The sequence below is a fragment of the Bos indicus x Bos taurus genome, chromosome 7 (assembly GCF_003369695.1).
Source record: "Bos indicus x Bos taurus breed Angus x Brahman F1 hybrid chromosome 7, Bos_hybrid_MaternalHap_v2.0, whole genome shotgun sequence".
Lineage (NCBI taxonomy): Eukaryota > Metazoa > Chordata > Mammalia > Artiodactyla > Bovidae > Bos > Bos indicus x Bos taurus.
The window spans coordinates 65,765,308-65,788,871 of record NC_040082.1 but is presented as its reverse complement, the minus strand read 5'-3'; the positions used below and the strand labels follow the sequence as shown (position 1 = coordinate 65,788,871).

The 23,564-nt window shown below is 48.1% G+C and overlaps 1 protein-coding gene across 2 annotated transcripts in view; it reads right to left on the bottom strand.

Moving 5' to 3' along the window:
- Window positions 1-23,564, bottom strand: part of FSTL4 (follistatin like 4) — a 443,838-nt gene that overhangs the window by 183,877 nt on the left and 236,397 nt on the right. The window lies entirely within an intron of this gene.

Below are 23,564 nucleotides of genomic sequence, written 5' to 3'. Positions count from 1 at the left end.
CTGTAGTGCCAGGGATGGACTGAGAGATCATACTGTCAGTCAGACAAAGACAAACATCACATGATATTGCTTATATGTGGAATGTAAAAAATGTATACAAATGAACTTTTCTACAAAAGAGAAATAGAATTACAGACGTAGAAAACAAACTTAGGGTTACCAGGAGCAAAAGGGGAGAGGGATAAATTGGGAGATTGGGACTGACACATACACAGTACTATATAAACAGTTAGTTGCTCAGTTGTATCTGACTCTTTGCAATCTTATGGACTGAACCTTGCCCAGGTTCCTCTGTCTGTGGGATTCTCCAGGCAAGAATACTGGAGTGGGTTGCCATTTCCTTTTCCAGGAGATCTTCCTGAACCAGGAATCAAATCTGGCTCTTCTGCATTGCTGCTGCTGCTTCTAAGTCACTTCAGTCGTGTCTGACTCTGTGTGACCCCATAGACGGCAGCCCACCAGGCTCCCTTGTCCCTGAGATTCTCCAGGCAAAAACACTGGAGTGGGTTGTCATTTCCTTCTCCAATGCATGAAAGTGAAAAGTGAAAGTGAAGTCGCTCAGTCATGTCCGACTCTTAGTGACCCCATGGACTGCAGCCTACCAGGCTCCTCTGTCCATGGGGTTTTCCAGGCAAGAGTACTGGAGTGGGGTGCCATTGTCTTCTCCACTTCCGCATTGCAGGCAGATTCTTTACTGTATGAGCCATCATAAAGCAGATAAGTAATAAGAACCTGCTGTATAGCATAGGAAACTTTACTCAGTAACTCTGTAATGGCCTATATGGGGAAAAAAAAATCTAAAAGAAGAGTGGATATATGTGTATGTATAACTGATTCACTTGGCTATATACCTGAAACTAACACAGCATTATAAATCAACTACATTCCAATAAAAATTCAAAAATTTATTCCTAAATAAAAAGTTTATTAAAAATGAAAAAAAGAGATAGTCTTAAAAAGTAGACATGGGGGTATGTTATTTATGTTCCAAATTCTTATTTACCATAAATTCAATCACAAATACATACCAGGTGTCTATTTTGTGCCAGACCCCAGGAACACAGCTGGGACATCGCCAGCTCTGGGTGCTTTGGTTATTCCCAGGTTGGAGCTGAACCTGGATTTGGGGATGATGTCTGGAGGGCCACGTGGAAGAGGTATGTAGAGGGTGCGCTGAGAGAAAGAAGCACGGCACAGTGCGTCTGGGTGGCCAAGGCTAGGTGCTGACCTGTGGGGAGAGGCCAGACCAGAGAGGACAAGTTGGAGGCCCCCCAGCAAATTTCAGGGGACTCCTCAACCTTCTCCAGGTGGAAATGCAGGAGACTACAAACCACTCTGTCGGTAGCAGCTGCAGGGGACGCCAGGAGACTAGAAACTTAAACCAAAAAAGCAGTAAAGAGCCCACCATCATGGTTCCAGGCTGCTTTACATCTGCCTTCTGGCCTGCCTCACTGGGAACCTCAAGCCTATGTGGTCTTTTCAAGAAGAGCCCCCCTGAAGCTTCCTCTAGGACTCTGATGAGGATGCGAGGCATGCAAATGAGACCCTCAGACCACATCACACAGCTTCTGGTCTGGGACAGTCCATCCCAAAGTGCACTCGCTCACATCTAAACAAATGAAGGGACCCTTATCTCCCTTTTAAATTTCAGGTCCGTTTTATGGTTCAAGGCAAGAAGGCATGCAGAGACCATCTAAAGCTGCATCGGTCTTGGAGTCCGAGAGCTCAGGCGGCCTGAGTGTGGAGCTAGGATGCATGGGGATCAGAAGGCAACCTTCAGGTAGAAACTGGCAAGATGCTGGCCAGGGGTCCACATCAGACTGCTGTTAGGTATGTGAGGAAAGACAGCATTTGAGATTGGCACTGTAGCCTCAGGTCAGGGCTAAGAAGAGCACACGTGATGGTTTGGGTAGTTTCTCACTTCCTTCCAGTCTGCGGGGTCCTGTATCCCTACCCCTCTCCTGGCAGAAAGTCCTGCTGCTGTCTGTCTCCTCCAGACTGGGTGTTCTCTCCTCTCTCCTGGATGGATCCTTAGTGCCCACTCCCAGGATATGCCGATGAGTAATCACACAAAGAACCAATTTGCAAGAAGTAAAATAGGTCCATGGACCCGATTGGGAGCCAGGGAACCACTTTCTAGCTGTGTTTGGGTTGTCGCCATTTTATAAAATGCAGTTTAGAAGGTGCTGATTTCAGCGACAGCTTTAAGCTCTGTCTGACATCATCCTTTGTTAAGCAAAAATGAATTTCTCCCTTGCCTTCCCAGATGACCTAATGGTAAGAACTGCATCCGCCGCCCCCCACCCCACCCCCGCCCCCCGCCCAATCCTAACCCTCCAGCCTGCTCCAGTGCTCTCTCATTGCCTTATTGCCTCCCACAGGCTTCACAGGCTCAGCTGCCTTCACGGGGTTTCTTGCCTGATTCAGTTCTGAAGGTTTGCCTCCCCTAGTCTCACTCTCTACAACCCCCCTTCCCCAGCACGAGGCAGGAGCAGGTGACTTGGGCTCTGAGACACCCACACTGAAGCCCCTAAAGGAAGAGCGTTCTGGGGTCAGTCTTGTCCCAGGCCCTTCCTGAGAACATACCTGCCTTGTCTTCTCCAGCCCCTTCCCACTGCTGGCGACAAGTGGTGGAGAGCCCACGCAGGGGCAGCTCTGCCCAGGATGACCAGTTAGCTGATCGTGGTGTCAGCTCAGCCTGGTAAAGCATGCAGCTGGCCTGGACCCACCTGCATCAGCCAGGGCTCTCCCGCATCTCCCCTGGGGCATGGCCTCTCCCGCTGCTCTCTCTTGGTCCTTCTCTCTCAGGGAAAATGCAGTCATCTGTGGCCGCCTGAACAGACTGCCACGGACTTAGTGACTTAAAACAATACAGATTTATTATCAGACAGAACTGGAGGTCAGAAGTCCAAGATGGATCTCACTGGGCTAAAATTAAGGTGTCAGTGCTTCCACCTTCCTCTTCTGTTTGCAAGGACCACTGGGCTTGCCTGCATAGCCTCCCCATTGCAACAGCCTTCACTTTTTCACACCTGCAAAGTTCCCATCGCCATCTGAGGAGCACAGTCACAGGTCTGGGGATTAGGGTGTGGTACCTTTGGGAATGAGCATCCCTCTGCCTCCCACACTGCCCAACTCAACCCGTCAGCTCCAACACTAACTCAAAAAGTATCATTAGAGAAATTATGCTTCACATGTCACTTTCTCAAAGGATCAAACAGCAAAGCTTGGACTCTGATAGCAAAGGAGGCCCCACCATGAAAGGGCACTGCTGGGAGGACGAGGGGGGCCCAAGCTCTCTCCCTATGACCCCTGAGGCCATGCGTAGACACCCCAAGTTCACTCAGGCGATGATTCCTTTCCAGCTAGGGTTTCATCTCTTCTCAGGGTCTGGCCTGACCTGAGCACCACAGCTAGAGAACCCATGTGCCACCACAGAGGATGCCACGGGCTGCAAGACCCAGCATAGCCAAATAAATAAGTATTAAAAAATACCCAGCTGAGTAAAAGAAGCCAGATACCAGAGAGAACATACTGTATGATTACACTTGGTAGAAGTTTTAGAACTGTCAAAATGAATCTGTAATGATAGAAATCAGGCTAGCAATTGCCCTGGTAGGTGAGGCAACAGACTGAAAAAGGACCACGGGTGTACTTTTTGGGATGATGATAATGTTTCATATCTTCACTGGCATAGTAGTTACGCAGGTATGACGCGTCTGTCAAAATTTCCAAATTGGCCCCTTCTTAATGTTAATATTAGTGTTTTGATTCTTATAGATTTAGAGTACATTATAAGTAAGGGCTTTTCAGGTGGCACTAGAGTCTGCCTGCCACTGCAGGAGACACAAGAGTTGCAGGTTCGATCCCTAGGTTGGGAAGATTCCCTAGAAAAGGAATTGGCAACCCACTTCAGTATTCTTGCCTAGAAAATCCCATGGACAGAGGAGCCTGGGGGCTACAGTCCACTGAGTCGCGAAGAGTCAGACATGACTGAGCAACTGAGCAGAGCATGCACAAATGTAAGTAACTAAAGTCTGCTCTCTCCCTGTCTTATTCTGCTTTTAACAGCATTTCTTTACTATTCTTTGTCTTGATGAAAACTTATCTGAAACCCTCTTTCTCTGTTTCTCTGCTGGATGTGGTCTCAGCATTCCTCCTGGGAGTATTCCAGAAGAACTGGAGAGGGTGGCGCAGGTGTAGAGGGTCAGGCACTTTCCCTGACTCTCCTGGGTCCTAGATTCAAAACTGCCTGGACAGAGCAGAGTCAGGTGTCCCGAGCTCCAGCCTGCCTCCAGGCCCCTAGGCCCACTCCTTTCTAAATCCCACAACCAGCCACAAAGCAGTTCCAAGCAGAGTAGATTTCTTGCAGGGCTCCATCAGTGGGTGGAGGCTTGGGGCTTCCCCCTCTACCAGATGCAGGTGCTCAAGGGCAAGGCTCCTGGCCCCCCCACTGCCCCCAGCTCCTCCACTGCCAATCATTCAGCTGCATCACAAAGTCCAAGAACAATACTTTCCTGGCATTTTTTTTCAAACTGTGAACAAGGACTTCGGGTGATTTCCTCCCTACCTGCACCTAACTGTTCTCTGATCTTTTAAAACCTGTTCGATGGTGAGAAAGGAAGAACCAATTGTTTAAGTCAAAGCTGGCTCCATGATCTGACCTTAATGCATGAAAATGTGCTGTGGTCCAATGATCGTTTTATAGAATCTAAATCTGAAATATTCTCACTTCCCATCTGAAGTGAAAAATCATAAATGTTATTATTAGTGTCTCTTAGAGTTTGTTTTTCAGGCAATAAAAACTTTCTGCAATAAACCAGCATTTATTCTTCATGGACAACCTTTAAATTCACTGTTTGATAGACTGGAAAAGGAAACTAGACAAGGCGATACAATCCCCATAGAAAGTTCCTATTGATGTGATTACAGCTTGAGGGAAATAAGAGATGGCACATTTTAAAAAGTAAACTTCTCTTTACATCATCCAATTATGCTCAGGAAAAATAAAAATAAGCTCAAAGAAGAGGCTATGTCTTCAAAATTCACTTTAATTTCAGGCAGTTAAGAGCAGTAATGCATTTACCCTTCAAAAACAATAAATAAACTTTCAGAGTAATTGCAAAGACTCATCTCTTCTGAGATGGCATGTCCCATTCTCTGTCATGTTCCCAGTTATCACCGTGAGTGATACTCCTGCACACAGGGAGTTTAATTGCCATCTTAACTGTGTGTAGCACTTTTTTTTTCCTAAAGCAAAATTCGGAGAATTAAATCTTTGAGAATAAAATGGTTCAATTACAATAACACAACTGTGTATTAACTTTCTTCTCTCCCTGGAGTTTATAAACCTCAGAATTCTGCTCTGAGCAAGAAGCCAATTTTAGAAGTGGGTTAAATGACCCAGAGTAAGAAGAACATCCGATTAACTTTTTTTTCTGGGCCCTTCCCACTGAGACCAAGTCTGAAACATGACTCCTGACCTCTTCTTGCTCTAATAAATTTTCCAAGGAGGGGTTCACATACCAACTATGCAGTGCTGGCCTCTTTCCAGAGATTTTTATTAACTGGATAAAAAGCACTGTGTCTAGAAGAACACCATGCCAGGAATGGGGGCACCTAACTTCTGACCCTTTATCTGTTATCTTGAGACATTATGGTGAATTACACTAAGTTTTCGTATTTATTTGCTGCTCTAATTAAGAAGCATCCTCTTTTCTGTCATCTGCTCTTCCTTTTACAACAAGCAGTAGGCTCTCTAGGGGGTCCTGTGCCCCTACTTTAGTTCATACTTCTCCTTTTCTCCAGCAGCTGTGTTCTGTCTCCCTGAGACCCATTTCACTGTTCCCTGCCCAAGAATCTACAGAGCTCCCCACAGCATTCCACTCATTCACCATGGCCAAAGCTAAAGGCCTGTCTTTCAGGCTTTCCTGCTCTAGCTCCTAATTACCTTCTTTTGCCTCCCACCCCACTCCCCGCCCCCTCAAAAAGTTCCCTGACATTTCTGAGGCTTGGAAAATGTACCCAGATAGCCCTGAGGAGGTCCAAGAGGCTGTCAAATACTTTCTTTCTTTTTTTTTAATTATTGTAGTTGATTTACAATGTGTTAATTTCTGCTGTACACTAAAGTGAATCAACTATAGGTATACACATATCCACTCTTTTTTAGATTATTATCCCATATAGGCCATTACAGAGTATTGAGCAGAGTTCCCTGTGTTATACAGTAGGTTCTTATTAGTTATCTATTTTATATATGATAGTGGGTATATGTCAATCCCAATCTCCCAGTCTACAGATTCAATGCAACCCCTGTCAAATGATCATGGCATTTTTCACAGAAGTAGAACAAAAAATTGTACAATTTGTATGGAAATGTAAAGATTCTGAATAGCCAAAGCAATCCTGAGAAAGAAAAATGGAGTTAGAGGAATGAGGCTCCCTGAGTTCAGACTATACTACAAAGTTACAGTCATCAAAACATTTTGGTACTGGCCCAAAAACAGAACTATGGATCACTGGATAGAAAGCCCAGAGACAAACCCACTCACACACGATCACCTAATCTTCGACAAAGGAGGCTGCTCCTGCTAAGTCGCTTCAGTTGTGTCCGACTCTGTGCGACCCATAGACGGCAGCCCAACAGGCTCCTCTGTCCCTGGGATTCTTCAGGCAAGAACACTGAAGTGGGTTGCCATGTCCTTCTCCAATGCAAGCATGCATGCTTAGTCACTTCAGTCGTGTCCGACTCTGTGTGACCCCATGGATAGCAGGCCACCAGGCTCCTCTGTCCACAGGATTCTCCAGGCAAGAATACTGGAGTGGGTTGCCATTTCCTTCTCCAGACAAAGGAGGCAGGACAATGGAGAAAAGACAGTCTCTTCAGTAAGTGGTGTTGGGAAAACTGGACAGCTATATGTAAAAGAATGAAATGAGAACACTCCCTAACACCACACACCAAAATAAACTCAAAATGGATTAAAGACCTAAATGTAAGACTTGAACACTATAAAACTCTTACAGGAAAACACAGGCAGGACACTCTGACATAAATCTCAGCAAGATCTTTTCTGACCCACCTCCTAATGAAAATAAAAACAAATACAAACAAATGGGACCTAATTAAACTTAAAAGCTTTTGCACAGTAAAGAAAACCACGAAGAACACTCTGAATGGGAAAAAATATTTGCAAACGAAGCGCTCAACAAGGGATTAATTTCCAAAAAACACAAACAACTCATGCAGTTCGATATAAAGGAAAAAAAAAGTCAAAAAATGAGCAAAAGACCACATTCCTACTTGATTAGCCATGTTTCTCCCTAACACTGGTTCTAAGTTGGACAGAACTGCCTCCCAGTGCGTTTTTTTTGGAAATCACTGGAGCATTTTGTATTGTCACAATGACTGGGGTATGGTGGGTGGGGGAGGGTTGCTGTTAGTGTCGAATGGCAAAGAACCTTGGGTGCCAGCCTTTCTGCATTGCACAGGATTGTTCTGCACAACGATGTATTATCACATATCCCCATTTTGGGGGAATGTCTCACTGGGTATCCATGTAGGTGAAAACATAATGATTTAAGCCTAAACCTTAACTCTGATTATACATAAACACAAGATATCTTGTGCATGGTTTTAATATATTTGGAATTTTCCTGGGATAAGCTGTTATGAAAACCAAGGGAAAAGCATACATTGTTTTGCTCGGAACTTTATCAAAAGCTGTTCACCATGACCTCATTGCCAATGGCAACACATGCCTGTGGTGTGAGCTGCCAGCTCCATACACCTGAATCAGCTTTGTTTGAGGAGGTTGCTTTCATGCCAACATTGGCTTCCTCATTAAGAATCCTGTTGTGATCTTGCATGAGCACCCACATATTGAAAGGCATAGTGGTTTACTACAAATTACTTCCTTATTTTTCATTTATATTTCTATCAGCACACCTTCCTTCAAAATTACATGCATAAGTACATTATCTATAATTTTCATTTCAAAGTAATAAAGGGGGCATTACAAATAATTTGATAAAAAGTGGGCACCAGGTCTGATAGGTCCAGAGTAGGAAATGGCAACCCACTCCAGTATTCTTGCCTGGAAAATCCCATGGACAGAGGAGTCTGGTGGGCTACAGTCCATGGGGTTACAAAGAGTTGGACACGACTAAGTTCATATGCACGCAGGTGTGATACAGCTGACAGCCAGGGCTTAAGATTTGGCAGTGGAACCCAGCAGCCCCTCATGGGACAGGGCCAGGGAGACCTTTGATTGTGTATTTGCTTATGCATTGGTTTCTTAGTTCTCACTCCCCAGCATGAATTGCCTCCTAGGTGATGAGAGGTGCTCTAGCTGCACCCTTGGGGTTTCTTTGATGGGTCCTGGCTCTGAGGTCTTTGGGTCTGCTTGAGTATAAAGGAAGGACAGCTCTCTTCCACCCAAATGGAAAACTGCTGCCCCCCTGGTGCGGGAAGAAGGGACCCAGGGTGGGAGCTGTGCACAGGAGGCGTGGGGGCTGCACCCTCTCTAGGACCTTCTCCCCAGGCTCACCTGCCCAGACATCTCCTGCCACATCCACCTCTTTTCTGCTCTACGACTATTTCTTCACTGTAGTTACTTTATATTTTAACACTCTATCTCCTACTTTTATTTGATCTTCACTTAATTTCTATGCTTTTAACCTATCTCCTTTGAAATTAAATACTTTATTTCAAAATTCACTCTGCTTTTTTATTCCTTTCTTTTCTATTTTATCTCAAGTTTAGTATTTGGGATTTCAATTCGAGTCTTCTAATTCCTCTTCTCCTGCCTTGTGTAGCTGTCAGCTTTTTCAACCTCTTGTTTTAAACTTCATCCATTTTATTGATTCTCCTCTCTTCTAACTTATGCCTGGTTTGCTTCCATTTTGGGGTTTTATGTCTGCTCTATCATTCTTGGAGAAAAAAATAACCTCTTTTTATTTTTTCTCTTTCCAAATAATCTGGATGACCTACAGTCTACAGAGAGAAAAACCAGGTGTAGAGAAAACCTCCTGGTTCATTCCTGGCGGGGACACTGCTGGCAGTGCCAGGCCGGGCACCAGTCTCCCACAGGAGCAGGTCTCCTGTGCTCCCGTGGGTGGGGTGTGATATAGGGTGGGAGGTCTCTGGGAGGTTCCTGACTCCCAGTTCCAGCCCTGCAGTGGGAATCATCTACTGCAGCCCCCTCAACACTTGCTTTTCCCAAGAAACCCTGAATCTCCCACCCAAGATGATTTTCCTTTTCCTTCCTGTCTCCAGCCCTGCCTTCTACTGAGCCTACCCAGGCAGGTCCTCTCCAACCACTGCAGCCTGCAGGACCCTGACAGCCCTGAGTTCCTATGGCCAGTCGCAACTCAAGCCTTTAACTCCATCAGCTACCTTTTCATTTTGCCTCCTCTGCTCTTTCTTTAGATGAACTTAATTTGCAAAGCAGAAATAGAGACACGACTAGAGAACAAACACATGGATATTAAGAGGGGGCTGGAGGAGTGGGGTAGACTGGGACTGACCTATATACACTACTATGTATAATACAGAATACTACTGAGAACCAACTGTAGAGCACAGGGAGCCCTACTCAGTGCTCTGTGGTGACCTAAATGGGAAGGAAATCCAAGGAAGAAGGGATATGTGCATACATGTGTCTGATTCACCTTGCTGCACAGCAGAAGTTAACAACACTGTAAAGCAACTACACTCAAAAAAAATTTTTTTTTTTTCATTTTTGCCTCCTTTGCTCTTTCTTTTAAAGATGACAGCATTTAGCCTCCACGTAGGAGGCCAAGCAAGGTTGTTTCTGAACCTACAGACAGCACCCTTGGTGCTGCAGGATAACACGTGGACTGTGGGGTGAGGGGAAATCTCAGATTTGGGTGGTTGGAGACCAGAGGAACCAGCTCCCATTCACTAGCTTGGTTCTGCTGCAATTTTCCACACCAAGGGTTGTTTAAAACGAAGCCCGCCCACACCCTGCTCCATGCTCTGTCCTCCTATCAGCATTAAAAGTGTGTGCAGGCCTCTCATCACTGAGACCATTTCATACTGAGCTAACGATAGTTTTCTATGGCTGGGTTAATTCAGAGACGGTGGTACAGAGGGCATTAAATTAACACTTGCCACTTTGCAGTAATTCACCAGCCTTCCTGTCGATTGCAGCCCACCTCTGGACTTTAACTATGCTGTTAGGAACAGATCTTTAAATAACCCCTTCCTACCGAACACACTGGCTAAGGTGGCACATACTGAATTCCAGCATCGGCAGGCAGATTGTGAGCTCAGAAACACAGGTCAAGTGTGCCCGTTGGGTGACGGTTCCAATTACTGCCCAGCAGGGATGAGTTCAAAGTACATCTTGAGCCAGGCTCAGGTTTGGAGAGACCCCACACTGCTTTTAAGTTCTAAAGTCAGGTTCTGTTGTGGGGCAAGAGTGGGCCGTGGTGGTCGCTATGAAGCCTGCTGCCTCCCTGTGACATCATGCTTCCAGGGGATGAGGGGCCCCCACTCGAGGTGGCAGTGGGGCTGTAAAGGGGAGAGTCGGTGGGGCTGCCCTGGAGCGGCCTCCAGCTCCACTGAGTCCTGATCTAAGGCCCCATAAGCAAGATGCTTTGGCCCTCCTGCGAAAGCTGTCCCTCCCGCCACACATTAGCAGACAGCGTTTGGGAAATTGTGCAGTTATGAGGCAGGCACCGAAATGAATCCTGAAGGAGATGGTACATTTTTTTAGCCACTTAATTGAATCTGTGGCAGTAAATCTTTTAGTCTTCTCTTAGCATTTAGAATTTCAATTTACTCCATGGATTTTTGTGCTCAACCCCCAGTGAAAATGAACATTTGTGCCGAAAAGCTTTTAATCAACTGTTCTCAAAATGTCAGTCCCCCTTATCTCCAAAGCCCACTGAAATCTTTGTGCCTTTGGTTTAAAAAATATACTCTGTGTATCCTGTTTCTCCCTTTCAGTTTCTAGCATCCTTTATCGTGGTTTAATCAGAGTCATTTTTGATGTTCATCCCTCTCTTAATCTTCTTAGATTTCTTTTTAAGGTGAACCTTCCACTTCAATCCGGCTTCGCCAATCTATTAAGATTCTCTGGGGCTGCTGCCTCGCAGATGAAGATATGCTTCTGTGGAAAGCCCTCGCAAAGCCCTCTGTTTTAGCACGCAGAAGGTTAATTGCCCAGTCTTTAATTAAATCAGTCATTTTTCTTGAATGTTGTTTGTGGAACGCCATAATAAATGAAGCCATAAACCTGTCCTCATTTTATGAGGATTCTGAGTTTTGACTGTTCTTGCTCACTCTTTCTCCAAAGGCTGCTCATGGCAAAAAGCTAATTTCTAAAAAACCCTAGATAGGAAAAAAAAAATTACAACTTTAGAAATTTTAATGGCAAGGGCTTTATTTGGCCCTTTTTTATGGCTTAGGGAAATGTGCTTTTTAATACTTTTTGTGGTAAAAGAGAAAAGGCTAAACTACAGGCCTGGAAGGACCCATAGACTGGGCCCAGGACAGGACCTTGACCAGGCTTCTCTGGGCCCTCCAGCTTGCCACCAGATGCCGTTATCATTTGAGCAGCCACCAGGGGGCAGCATGACCCCCACCTGCTGATGCGCTCATCAGCTCAGTACTGCCCTGACCCCCTGCATGGGGTAAAGATGTTCTCCCATCGATTTCTCCCTGGTCCTCTGATTTCCGATGAGCCTAATCAGCTGTGCAGCTCAGTCCTTGTTCCTTGATTTGTCAGGAGAATGAGTTATCTGAGCAGACACTCTCTGTGATTTGTAGGTTGGAAGACTTAGCTGTACTGCGATGACCTTTTCAATATTCTGTTATTAGATGGGCTGGCCATTTCAACTTTTTCCTGAACAAAATGTCTTCCCGTGTGCTGAAGTGGGAGAATGGCCAGTTAATCAGGACACCCAGTGCTGAAAAGGTCGGACTAGGGCCATGGGTATTAACATTCACCATCGTCATTAGCATCCTACAGCCTGCAAAGCTCTCATCCCTTGGCCTCTGGAGGGATCTGACAAAAGAATGAAGTTCCACCCGCAGACCCTGTCCTATCTCTAGCAGACAGATCTACAGGGCTCCCTCTGCCTGGGCTTCTGACTTCTTCCCCGACCTCATCTCCTACCAGCCTTCACTTCACTTTTGATGCTCCAGCTACAGTGACCTTTCTGTGTCTTGAGCAACCCAAGCTCCCTCCAGTCTCAGGCCCTTTGCACGGGCTGAGTCTCAGCATGGATCCCTCTTTCCCCTGATTTCTGAGTGGCAGACTCCTTGTGAACATTTAACTCTCAACTCAAATGTCACCTCACAGAGGCCTTCCCAACGGACCCCCTAGTCGTGAAACAACTCTCCATTGAAACAGCATCCTATTTACTTCTTTTTTGAGTCATTTATCACACTCATCTGTCCATGTCTTTATTCTTTGTCTCATGCTGCTTGAATGTAGGCAGCTCAAGGGCAGGATGCTGTCTGTCATGGTCACCACCATATCGGCAGTGCCTGGCAAAGTCACGGGTCCTCAAAAATGATTACTGGCTGTCATGGACTTAATGTTTGCGTGCCCCCAAATTTCATATGTTGAAATTCTAATCCCCAATGTGACAGTATCTAGAAGTAGGGGTCTTGGGGAGATACCTAGGTTGCATGGGTGGAGCCCTCATGAATGAGATTGGTGCCTTTAAAAGCAGAGTAGGAAGAGCTTGCCTCTCCTCTGCACGGGAGGACACAGGAGAAGGCTGCCATCTGTGAACCAGGAAGCAGGCCCTCATTAGACACTGATCTACTGGTTCTTTGATCTCAGCCTTTCCAGACTCTGGAACTGTGAGAAATAAAGGTTTGTTGTTTGAGCCATCGAATCTATGGTAATTTGTTATGGAAGACAGAATGAAAGCAACAGCACAGTTTATTAAAACATAATCTTGTAATTTAAACGCCACCATGGCCACTGAACGCTCTCCTCCTCCTGCTTTGCTCTGCCTCTGTCTTAACCCTTCTTGGCAGGGGTGGTGGGAAAGAATCCCCTGACACAGAGGCCAGGAGAAATTCAGCACCCAGGGTTTTAATTCACTGCAGTTTTATTCACTCAAAATAATAGCGAGTGACCAATCTAAAGCAGAAGTGGCTCATACAAGCACAGAGCAGCCGCAACATTTGTAGCAATAAATCGAAGGTTTGAATTTAGGCCTACTTAAAGCACTCACCCTAGCTAAAAAAGAAAAGGAAAGGAAAAAACTCTACAAATAGCTTTTGCTTAATTTTTTGGTGCAGGGCACTTCAATGCTGGCCAATGAGCCATCTAAACTTGGATTTATATTGAAACGTTGAAACTAAACAGTATCTACTCTTGTGAGATGAGACTGCAGTGATTCGACACCCTCCCCTTGAAGGCCTGTCTGAGGGTGACTCTGTTAGAGGCTTTGGAGCAGATGCAGGTGGAAAGGAGCCGTCATTTCCATGGGGAGCTCAGCTCAGGGCTGGCAAGGGATGAGCAGACTGGACCACCTACCTGCTTAAGGCAGCACAGAGGGGTGGACACCATGACACCCGGAAGCACTTGCTCAACAGTGAGTGAAGACTCTGATCAACCAGCAATGCCAATTTCAAACAGCTGAGATACATGTCCACATCCCCACAAAGTAGGGGAGGGGGCACTGTTTTTAGCAGGACCTACACATATGGTTTCTCCAGTGGTCGTGTATGGATGTGAGAATTGGACTGAGAAGCAAGCTGAGCACTGAAGAATTGATGCTTTTGAACTATGGTGCTGGAAAAGACTCTTAAGAGTCCCTTGGACTGCAAGGAGATCTAATATCCTGGGTGTTCATTGGAAGGACTGATGCTGAAGCTGAAACTCCAATACTTTGGCCACCTCATGTGAAGAGTTGACTCATTGGAAAAGACTCTGATGCTGGGAGGGATTGAGGGCAGGAGGAGAAGGGGACGACAGAGGATGAGATGGCTGGATGGCATCACCGACTTGATGGACATGAGTTTGGGTGAACTCCAGGAGTTGGTGATGGACAGGGAGGCCTGTCCATGCGATTCATGGGGTCGCCAAGAGTCGGACACGACTCAGCAACTGAACTGAACTGAAACACGTGTGGGGTGGGAAGGGTTGTCTCCTAACAGTGTAGAATAGTCTGGGCAGAATGTTTCCCTTACAGCCCTAAGGTAAACAAAGAAACAGCTGTATGGCAGACTTGATTCTCAGAAGTTCTTTTAGGAATTCAACCAAAGCTGCTTTTGAATTCCTTCCAGGCAGACCCTGCATGTTTAGGATTGCGATGTGAAGAGGCCTGGGCATTCCTCTGTGAGCACTGTCACTCTGGATGCCCGTCTGCAGCGAACTGAACCACGGAACAGCGTCATGCTCCCTCCCCTTGGCCTTCCCTCACCTGGAGGGTGAAAGATGTTCAGAAGTGCAAGGAAGCAGGTTTGCCTGCCGCTGTGGGGTTTTCTGCAGTAGGCCACACCAGGAGTTTGGAATCAAAGATCAGGAGAGTAGGAAAGGAAATTAAAGCTAATGGTTTTAAAGGGTCTGCTGGCTATGATCCTTGGGAGAGAACAAATCAAACATAATTCCACAGGTAATATGGGATGTACCTGAACAGAAACCTTAACAGTTTCTCACTGTGTTTGGCTGGTTGGTTGGAACTTCATTCTCCATGCTCTGCTGTTGATAAACCCAGGCCCAATAGGCAGGAACAAGACCCCAGAGCTTGAGACCTTGAAGGAGTCCGGAGACCAGGCTCTTCTCTCACCCCCTTCATAGTTTCAGATGGAAACTACGGTGAAGGATTAACCTTGTCTAGGGAGAGTCTGGCCTCTGACCCCTGGCTCCTGGGAGGTGATTGCTAAGCTTTTGGCATGTCTGGCCTGGTAGAAGTCTTTGTTGACCTGTGAGCTTTGGGCCACGTCAGACAGTCTATGCTAGCGATGCAATTTATGATGGGGACCACGGTCCACATGGTGTCAGCACCACCACTGCAAGGGTTGGAGACCAACCAGCCATGTGGGCACTCAATCACGTTTATGCAACTGAGTCACAGTGAAATCTTTGGACACCAAGGCTCAGGTGAGTGTCTTCTGTTAGCAACACTCTGGGTAATGTCACACATCACTGCTGGAAGAAGCCAGCACACGAGCACAACTGCTGGGGAGGACAGTTGGAAGCTCTGCCCTCGGAGCCTCCTGGACTCTGCTCTGCATGGCCCTTCTTTCTGCTGTAATTTTAATCTATATCCTTTTACTGCAATAAATCATAACCACTAGTATACTGAGGGCCTCTCTGGTGGCTCAGGGGTAAAGAATTCACCTGCCAATGCAGGAGACACGGTTTTGATCCCTGGGTCGGGAAGATCCCCTGGAGAAGGAAATGGCAACCTACTCCAATATTCTTGCCTGGAAAATCCCATGGACAGAGGAGCCTGGCAGGCTACAGTCCATGCGGTAGCACAGAGTCAGACATGACTAAGTGGCTAAACAACAACAAAAGTAGTATCTTGGCTTTCCTGAATTCTGTGAGTCCTTGCAGCAAATTGTCAAACAGGGGGGTGGTCTTGGGGATTCCTAAACTCGCAGTTGGTATCTGAAGTTAGGAAGGTCTTGAGACCAACCCAACTCTGCAGAGACTGAGGTCCAGTGAGCAGGAGGGAGATTCAGAAGAGAACCAGACCTCCTGATGGCAGCTCAGTTCCCCAGCACTGCAGGGGTGTGGCACACAGATGCCCCGAGCTAGGAAACAGACACGCACTGGAACAGAAGTGTCGGCAGGGCCCCTGCGATTGGGGCCCACGGGCACCTGTATGCTGGGCTCTGCTGTGAGACGCACCTGGGTCCTTCTACCAGGTCCTTTCCTGGTGCCCCAACTGTGGACAGGTTGGTGGCCTCTCCTCTGGCCTGTCATTTTATTTCATTGAGTGAAGATCAGCTAGCAGGGCCAGGATTTTTCTCCTAATGTCAACTGCCTTTTTCTGCAAAAGGAGATTTTTTTGTGGCTGACAACACTGTGGTGGGAAAAGCTAGTCTTGAGCCAAATATAGCTGACCCTCCCAACAGGTGGAGAAGCCATCCCAGTAGAGAGAGAAGCTGTAGGTGCCACCTTCCAGGTCTACTGGGGTTTCGCACAGGGTCTGTCAGGCCCACCTGCATGGGGCCGGCTCAAAGTCACCAGCCTCTGAGCCACCCAAGTCTGCCCTTTCCTTGATAATGTTAATCTCTTTATATCTTTCAAAGCTCAGTGCCCATTTGGCATTTGAAAATTGATTGAACAGAATCATGCCTCTTCAAACAAAACACCAATTATGCAAGTTGCTCCATCTGACAACTGGCGTCTGGCTAATGCCCGGCCAGTGCCGTCCCTCTCTCAGCCACCTCCCTGGGGCTCCTTGCTCCTGGGGTCCCTCAGCAGGACCTGGGCTGAGCCCCAACTGAGACATGTCATGCTGCACAGGGAAGAGTCACGGAATGTCACGTGGGAAGGGACAGAGAAGCGGGGCAATCCCTCACTGTACAGAAGGAGATAGGCCACCTGCCTGGGGGCAGGGCAGGGACCAGGTTGTTCAAAGCTGCGACCCCCGGAGGCTGACACGCCAGGCCAGCCCACCACACCCCAGCTCAGTGTGGGCCTCGTTCCTTCCACCCTGGTGCCTGCTTCCTCATTCTCCACAAAACCTCAATTTAGGCGAGCCCCGTGCTGACAGGTGGGCGTCTCCTACGTGGGGACACTTTGGAGACACCCAACTGACATGCAGAGCCTGAAATGACATTGTTAAATGGTACTTGTGGTCATTCCATTTCCTGGGTGGACTCCTAGTTACCCGGTCACCAGTCACCTGGTGTCAACAGGACCTCAAGAACTCACTTGGCTCCGCTCCCTCCTTCCAAAGCCCCAGAGCCTCAGAGCTGAGGGCAGAGCTTGGGGTGGCCAGGACACGGGCCAGCAGAGTTTTGACAGGGCTGAATGAGCAGCACCTGTCTGCCCTGTGACACTGAGGCCCTATTCTCGGTGTCCTTTGTCGAGGCTGGCCCTGGCTCTGACCCAAGACCATTCTGCTGGGTTCCAATTCCACCTCCTCCCGGAGGCCCCCCAGCCCCCCAGGGGGCTGTCCGCCTCCTCCGCCAGCACTCACAGGCCCATCTCCTTTGTAGTCTTGCCATGTGTGTGATCAGAGCCCCACCGTCTCTCTTGGCGAGCATCCTCCTGACTCATGTCCTGATTATCTCATCTGTCCTGATGAGACTCTGAGCTCTGCAGGGCAGAGGAGAGGGAGAAGGCTGGTTGCCTCCAAGAGCACTCAGCTCTGGGCCAAGGGAATGACACGGTAACTTGGATAGTGCAGCCGTGGTTGGCAGGCTGGGCGATGGGCAGTCAGGCAGGGGCTGGGACAGACCGCCCCCAGCCCTGTCACTTTGCCAGAGATGGTTCCACCACTTGGCATCTGACCCCAAGGCCAGTCCCACTACAGTGAATCATCTGGATCATTTAAAGAGCCTATTACTGGGGAAGTTTTAATTTTTAAAAACATTAGCTATGGACCCTGCAGGAAGCCTGGCAGAGGATACCTAAAGAAAGAGAGGGCCTGTCCCAGCTCGGAAAACAGACATGACTGGTTTGCCTCCACGGCAAACCAGGTTGGTAAGGGACCTGAGGACAGGTTGGGGCCAGGAAGCCTGGTCGATAGATGGCATCAAGGTTTGGACTCCACAGTTTCATCACCTTGAGATAGGGGCTGAGACATGAAGCAGTGCTGAGGGAGGGAGGAGAGGCCAGAGAGTTCAAAGGATGACCTATCCAAGTCCGAGGTGACTGGCTCCATGGGCAGGTCAGGGGTGGCCGGTGGGGAGGAGGCTGTGTGCTGAATCAACCCGGGGTTCAGAGCCTGCTCCATCTTGGATGAGGTGACCAAGTATAACCTGGGCCTCAGCATGGATGTGGGCTAAAACATTAGCCTTGATGACTGTGCTACTTCCCTTCCCTGCATCAGGCCTGGCTCTTGGGCAGCCTTGCGTAGCCTGGGCAAGACAGGCACATGGAGGAAGGGGCAGAGCTGCCTGAGCATCCCAAAGCACTGAGAAAATGGGGCCCACTCCCAGGCCATCAACACAGGCCAGCCTTGGGGGACTGAGATGAGCACCCCCATCTTGGACCTCAGCGTCCACTGACCAGGTAAGCATTGCCCACATTTCAGGGTTGCCCAGAAACTGGCTCTGCTTTCTGCCAGCCCTCACAGCAGGTGGCATTCCTGGCCCTGAGCACTTCTGCTCCTGATATCTATCTGCCACCTGGGTCTCATGGAATTTAAAGCTGGAGCTGGTTTGCATCCCTTAAACCCCTGCGACTGAAAAAGCGGCATGACTGAAGAGATCTGAGGGGAGTGTGGGATGCCTGGCCGTAGGTTGAGGCCTGTCTGGGAGGTGAGGAGCTGCCTGGGTGTCCCTAAGGCAGGGCGGCCTCTTGTCCGCACAACCCAAGAACTCTCGGGGGTGGGAGGAGCCTCCTCTCCAAGTGAAGAGCCCACAGAACAATACAGCAAGCGGCAGCTGATTCATGTGCATAAACATCCACTGGAGGACGAGGAAATGTCATCTCCTCCTTTGTTCTCAGACCCCTTTGAAGTGCGATGGAAAAAGATGGTCACAATGATCATCAGGCACTCTTTGTTATGGGAGCTTCATTTAAAGAAACTGATTTGAGCTTGAAAAATACTGAGGTCCAGCAGTGTCTGCTGGAGCAGACACTCAGGCTCAAGGCTGGAGGCTGTCCAGGTGACCCTCTCTCACAGGGCTGAGTCCTCTCTCTCTTCTCTGCTACTGTTGTATCCCAGGATGGGAGGCCCCATACTCTGCTGTACATAAACAGTGCCGGCTGTTGGAAGGCTCATTTTATGGGAGAGGCGTGGGGAGGAGATGAGAGTCATGATACTGACAAGCAGACTTTGAAACCTGCCTTTCTGCCTCCCACCCACAGGCCCAGTATCCACCTGCCATAGGGCCCAAACACCCACAGCCGACTCCCAGATGAAGGTCCTTCACACTCGGAGAGTTTTCTTGTTTCTCTTATTAGGGAGGCAATGCTTTATGCTGAGATCCTGGGGACTGTTGCGGAAAACCCACAGTGTTGTTTTCACTGGCCCACGGGATGACACTTCTAGACTGCATGCTACCCTAGTCTTCCCTCGCTGGAGGCCACCTACCTGTCAGAATCCCCCTAAACATGCAAAACCAAGGAGAGAATATGCCACGCAGCCTGGTCCAGCCAGTGCTAGTGGGGAGACCCTCCCCTCCCTCGAGGTCCCTGTGAGGATCGGGTTGTTGCTCAGGCCTCCTGGTCACTGTCCAGCCAGACAGTCTCACAACCTCTCCTGGAGCCAGAAGGAATCCCACCTCCAGGCTTCCGTGGAATGACTTTTAAGGTGGGAAAAAGCCAACAAGGGCAATTACAGGGATGTCGCTTCACTCTGGACCAGTTCCCAGTGCCACGTGTAGTGAGAATAAGCCAGAATGCAAGTCAGGTGTTGCAGTATTAACTCCATGTACCTGGGGCGGATGGGGATGCTCTCTGGACAGTTCCAGAAATCCTTCCACATGTGGCATGTTATGGTGGAGATGGGGCTTCCAGGGCGGGAAGTGGAAATTCAAGACTCTGACCAGGAGGACACTGCCTCTAGTTGCCCCCAGAGGGAGGGTGGCTCCTTGTTTCCGGCTCTCCTAGCGGCTGTTCCCTGGTGTGGACAGTGTGGCCGACCTTCCCCACAGAGGAAGGGGCTGGGGCTCTGAGGCCAGGAACCATGCTGTTGCATTTATGGGGCCATGCAGGGGGCTGTCTGCCCCTTAAGTCCCGACCTTGGAAGTGATGGGGAATCAGCTGCTGCATCTATGGGGACACGCAGGGGGCTGTCTGCCCCTTAAATCCTGACCTCGGGAAGTGATGGGGATTGGGAGCATTGGTTCCAGCGGGTAACAAGAAGCAAGTCCTCCTGGAAGCACATCTCAAGGGTGATAACGTGAAATCCGCAGGGAGAGGCAGGGAGGGGGGCTGTGTCTGCAGAAGAAGACATTCACTCTGCACAAGAGAGGGAACTGTGTGAACGAGGAGCGGCGCCAACGCGGGACCGTGTGAGCTGGAACAGTCTGCTCCTGGGGCCCAGCCAGTCCACCCAGTAATGGCCCACTGCACTGGCTTCCCCGCGGGGTCTCCATAGAGAGGCTGAGGCAGCTGAGGGGGCTGAGTGTCACAAGGGCACCAGTATCATCTGGCCTTAATGATTTGGTGCAGGTTGGCACAGTCCTTGAGCAGGCTGGCGGTGAGTCTGGGGTGCTGGCCCCACGCTGAGTGACCATCTGGGGCAGATCCCACAACTCCCACACTCTCTGCATGGGGAGCCCTGGCCAAAACCTAGGCCACGCAGTCTGGGATGGGGCCACCAAGCCCCTTGGTACCCTCTCAGTGGGGTGCTAACGTGGGTGGCCTTGGATAGTCCCCAAATCTCAGCATGAAGGATCTTCTGGCTTAGGGAGTGCTGCTTTTCTCCCTGCTGGCTTAAACAGAACAGTCTACAGAGCTTTGAAATTATCTCCTCCCTTTGGGAAGCACAGGAAATGTCTCCCCTTAAGCTCTGCCTCCCTCCTGCAGTGCACGTCCAGCAGTGCAGACAGAAGGGTCAGGCCTCCTACCTTGGACACGGGAACCCTGAGCCCACCACGGGTGGTAACTTAGGGTGATTTTACAAGTTCTGGGGAGGTCCTCCTGCCCACCTCTCCCCTACCTTCCCCACACTCAAGCTTACTACCCTGGGCACAAGGAGTTTATTTTATAATTAAAGACAGTTTACCAATTTCTCCTGTCCAGTCACTACGGACACAAGTTTGTCCACACTTGTGGACAAAGGTCTTTCCGGAGGAGGGTTCATGTCAGCAGCAGAGCTGAAGGGAAAAGAGCAGGGGCTTAACAAGGGGCCTGAGCCCCGGGCACACAGACACTTCACCAGAGACAAGCTCTGAATCACCGCCTCATCTCTGTACAAGTAAGCTGTGCAGATGGAACGACCTTTTAACCTTCCCCTTCTGGACGGAAACAGCAATAGCACTACATCCTGGTTAAATACGGACACTTTCAACCATGTTCTTGGTGAAAAGTTAAACAAAACATCCTCGCTGCAACCATTCAGCTCTATGACAGGGAGGTGTTGAAACCCCAACATTTCAGCATTGGAAGAAACCTAAAGGCCATGACAATCATAAGTTAACCATTTACAAACGAGTGGACCGAGGGCCACCAGTGAGCTGGCACATCACCTAACGAAGCATATGATTGTAAATATGTTTATACGATGCAGAACTGCGGGAGCTGTTTCAGTCTGGACGCCCCTTCCCCTCCTGAAGGAATCCTCTGTCCACTTAACCTGCAAGGCACCGCTGCATCCACACCACCTGCCTTGCCTGGGCTGGAGGTCCTTCTCCCAAAAGAGTGACGACTTCACTCATAAAAACACTTAAAAGTGTTCTTCTGGGGGAAAAAGTGTGTGCATGGGTGTGTATATACACACAAAGAAAAAGTCTCTAAACCTATATGCCAAAATATTATCCAAGGCTCTCTCTGATGGTAAATATGCTTTAGTTTGCTCTTTTGTGCTTTCCTGTACTTTTTTCTGCAAATAATACATAATATCTTTGTAATCAGAAAAACAACAATAAAAAGCAAGCAACAGTGGTTACTTTAAAAAAAAACCCCAATCAAGGTTTTCCTGCCTTGATTGAAGTAGCAGAGCCTCACACTAGCCCCCCGTTGTCAGCAAACAGCTGGAATGTTGGTGAAAGCATGAAACAAACTGGTTAGTTAAAAGTGGTGGACGAGCTTCAGAGTAGGTGAAGCTTTGTGACAAAAATGTACTTTCCTCTATTCTTGCTCCCCTTGCGTGTAGTCATTCCATTAGAGGCAGCTCCCCAAATATCTACCTGTTTGGAAATCTGGCTTTCTGTCAAGTCTGGATCAGTAATGGACTCTAAGGTTAATTTATTTCTCTCCCACCAACACGGCTTACAGTGAGATCAACCTTTGTGACCAAGGAGTAGAGACAGGAGAAAATGTTACCAGTCACTGAAAGATCCCCAGCCTGGACAATAAACATACTGCTTCTATCAGCTGCTATTCAGACCTAAACAAATGGAGGGATATGGTAGGTCTGGGGATTAAAAGATACAGTTGTATAAACACGTCAAGCTTCCTGAACTAACCCATAGATTTAATGCAATATGAATCATACTTCCAACAGGGTGTGTGCATACAGGTACGTGTGCATAAGCACAGGGGTGCAGGCACTGAACAGCTCGTTCTGTAATTTATTGATAGATGAAAAGGACCAAGGGCAGCTGTAGTGTTCCCAAAGAGGAATAACAAGGGCCTGCTCTATGAGACAGCAAAACTTATTATGAAACTCTACTGAGACAATGCATAGAAATAGGTCAAATGAACAGAAGAAAGGGTTCCACAACAGTGTCAAAGTTGCCCAGTTGAGTCTGACTCTCCGCGACCCCATGGACTATACAGTCCATGGAATTCTCCTGGTCAGAATACTGGAGTGGGTACCCCTTCTCCAGGGGATCTTCCCCTGGAAATATGAGCATTTGCTATAGGAGAGATGTTATTGTAGATCTCAGGGGAACAGATGGACGTCTTAATACATGATGCAAGCACAATGGGGGAATAAATGGCCTCTGTTTGATACCATTCATAAAAAAATTACTTCCACGTAGACTAAAAAATAAACCTGGGATTCTACTTCTGGAATGTTGGCATAAGGAGCTCTGGAGGCATGCTTCCCAGAGAAACAATCATAACTGGCAAGACTTTAAAAACCATTGCTTAGGGCTCCCCAGGTGGTTCAGTGGTAAAGAATTCACCTGTCAATGCAGGAGACATGGGTTCGATCTCTGATCAGGGATGATCCCATATGCCATGGGGCAACTAAGCCCGTGCACCACCACTATTGAGCTTGTGCTCTAGAGTCCAGTAGCTGCAGCTACTGAGCCCATGTGCTGTAACTACTGAAGCCCACATGCCCTAACCACTAAATCTCTGCAACAAGAGAAGCCATCACAGTGAAAAGCCTGCACACCACCCACTAGAGAGTAGCTCCTTCTTGCCACAACTAGAGAAAAGCCTGTGCAGCAATGAAGACCCAGCATAGCCAAAAATAAATAAATAAAATAAACCGCATTGTTTAAAGTGACTAGAAATTGTCATTGTTCAGTTGCTAAGTCGTGTCTGACTCTATGACCCCATGGATGTAGCACACCAGACTTCCCTGTCCTTCACTATCTCCCAGAGTTTGCTCAAATTCATGTCTATTGAGTCAGTGATGCTATCCAACCATCTCATCCTTTGTCATCCCCTTCTCTTCTTGCCCTCAATCTTTCCCAGCATCAGAGTCTTTTTCAATGAGTTGGCTCTTCACATCAGGTGGCCAAAGTTAGAACTTCAGCATCAGTCCTTCCAGTGAATTTTCACGGTTGATTTTCTTTAAGACTGACTGGTTTAATCTCTGTG